The sequence below is a fragment of the Arachis hypogaea genome, chromosome 3 (assembly GCF_003086295.3).
Source record: "Arachis hypogaea cultivar Tifrunner chromosome 3, arahy.Tifrunner.gnm2.J5K5, whole genome shotgun sequence".
In the NCBI taxonomy this organism is placed as follows: Eukaryota; Viridiplantae; Streptophyta; class Magnoliopsida; order Fabales; family Fabaceae; genus Arachis; species Arachis hypogaea.
In genome coordinates this window covers 76,293,052-76,295,739 of record NC_092038.1, presented here as the reverse complement: position 1 = coordinate 76,295,739, position 2,688 = coordinate 76,293,052, and the positions used below count along the sequence as shown (strand labels likewise).

Below are 2,688 nucleotides of genomic sequence, written 5' to 3'. Positions count from 1 at the left end.
TGTTCTCTTCTCTTTCTTATGAGCAGGAGCAAGGACAAAAGCATTCTTGTTGAGGCTGACCCTGAACCTGAAAAGACCTTGAAGCGAAAGCTAAGAGAATCTAAGGCACAACTCTCTGTAGAGGACCTAACCGAAGTCTTCAAAGAAGAAGAACTCATGGCAGCCGAAAACAACAACAATGCCAACAATGCAAGGAAGGTGCTGGGTGACTTTACTGCACCTACTCCCGACTTCTATGGGAGAAGCATCTCTATCCCTGCCATTGGAGCAAACAACTTTGAGCTTAAGCCTCAATTAGTTTCTCTAATGCAACAGAATTGCAAGTTCCATGGACTTCCATTGGAAGATCCTCATCAGTTCTTAGCTGAATTCTTGCAAATCTGTGACACTGTCAAGACTAATGGGGTTGACCCTGAGGTCTACAGACTTATGCTATTCCCTTTTGCTGTAAGAGACAGAGCTAGGACATGGTTGGACTCACAACCTAAAGAAAGCCTGGACTCTTGGGAAAAGCTAGTCAATGTCTTCTTGGCAAAGTTCTTTCCACCTCAAAAATTGAGTAAGCTTAGAGTGGAAGTCCAAACCTTCAGACAGAAGGAAGGAGAATCCTTCTATGAAGCTTGGGAAAGATACAAACAATTAATCAGAAAGTGTCCCTCTGACATGCTTTCTGAATGGAGCATCATAGGTATTTTCTATGATGGTCTCTCTGAACTATCCAAGATGTCTTTGGATAGCTCTGCTGGAGGATCTCTTCATCTGAAGAAGACGCCTACAGAAGCTCAAGAGCTGATTGAAATGGTTGCAAATAACCAATTCATGTACACTTCTGAAAGGAATCCTGTGAACAATGGGACTAATCAGAAGAAAGGAGTTCTTGAGATTGACACTCTGAACGCCATATTGGCTCAGAATAAAATATTGATTCAGCAAGTCAATTTGATTTCTCAAAGTCTGTCTGGAATGCAAAATGCACCAAGCAGTACTAAAGAAGCTTCATCTAAAGAAGAAGCTTATGATCCTGAGAACCCTTCAATGGAAGAGGTGAATTACATGGGAGAACCCTATGGAAACACCTATAATCCTTCATGGAGAAATCATCCAAATTTCTCATGGAAGGATTAACAGAGACCTCAACAAGGTTTCAATAATAATAATGGTGGAAAAAACAGGTTTAGCAATAGCAAGCCTTTTCCATCATCTTCTCAGCAACAGACAGAGAGTTCTAAGCAGAACACTTCTGACTTAGCAACCATGGTCTCTGATCTAATCAAAACCACTCAAAGTTTCATGACTGAAACAAGGTCCTCCATTAGAAATTTGGAGGCACAAGTGGGTCAGCTGAGCAAGAAAATTACTGAACTCCCTCCTAGTACTCTTCCAAGCAATACAGAAGAAAATCCAAAAGGAGAGTGCAAAGCCATCAACATGGCCGAATTTTGGGAGGAAGAAGAGGCAGTGAACGCCACTGAGGAAGACCTCAATGGACGTCCACTGGCCTCCAATGAGTTCCCCAATGAGGAACCATGGGAATCTGAGGCTCAAAATGAGACCATAGAGATTCCATTGGACTTACTTCTGCCATTCATGAGCTCTGATGAGTATTATTCCTCTGAAGAGGATGAGTATGTCACTGAAGAGCAAGTTGCTAAATACCTTGGAGCAATCATGAAGCTAAATGACAAGTTATTTGGAAATGAGACTTGGGAGGATGAACCCCCTTTGCTCACCAAAGAATTGGATGACTTGTCTAGGCAGAAACTGCCTCAAAAGAGACAGGACCCTGGGAAGTTTTCAATACCTTGTACCATAGGCACCATGACCTTCAAGAAGGCCTTGTGTGACTTAGGGTCAAGTGTAAACCTCATGCCTACTCTCTGTAATGGAGAAGCTAGGGATCTTTGAGGTGCAAGCTGCAAAAATCTCACTAGAGATGGCAGACAACTCAAGAAAACAAGCTTATGGACTTGTAGAGGATGTTCTGGTAAAGGTTAAAGACCATTACATCCCTACTGATTTCATAGTCCTAGAGACTGGGAAGTGCATGGATGAATCCATCATCCTTGGCAGACCCTTCCTAGCCACAGCAAAGGCTGTGATTAATGTTGATAGAGGAGAATTAATCATTCAAGTGAATGAAGAATCCTTTGTGTTTAAGGCTCAAGGATATCCCTCTATCACCATGGAGAGGAAGCATGAAGAGCTTCTCTCAAAACAGAGCCAAACAGAGCCCCCACAGTCAAACTCTAAGTTTGGTGTTGGGAGGCCACAACCAACTTCTAAGTTTGGTGTTGAACCCCCACATTCAAACTCTAAGTTTGGTGTTGGGAGGTTCCAACATAGCTCTGAGCATTTCTGAGGCTCCATGAGAGTCCTCTGTCAAGCTAATGACATTAAAGAAGCGCTTGTTGGGAGGCAACCCAATGTTATATTTTATCTATTCTCTTTTGTTATTTTATGTCTTTTGTAGGTTGATGATCATGAGAAGTCACAAAATCAATGAAAAAGCAAAAACAGAATGAAAAACAGAAAGAAAAACAGCACATCCTGGAGGAGAGCATACTGGCGTTTAAACGCCAGTAAGGTTAGCTGTTGGGCGTTTAACGCCCAGTCTGGCACCATTCTGGGCATTTAACGCCAGAAAGGGGCACCAGACTGGCGTTAAACGCCAGAAAAGGGCAAGAAGCT

At 42.6% G+C, this 2,688-nt stretch overlaps 1 non-coding gene across 1 annotated transcript; it reads right to left on the bottom strand.

Moving 5' to 3' along the window:
* Window positions 1-561: 561 nt before the first annotated feature.
* Window positions 562-669, bottom strand: LOC112793526 (small nucleolar RNA R71). Its single transcript, XR_003198213.1, has one exon. It is a non-coding gene; the product is annotated as a small nucleolar RNA R71 (small nucleolar RNA).
* Window positions 670-2,688: the final 2,019 nt, after the last annotated feature.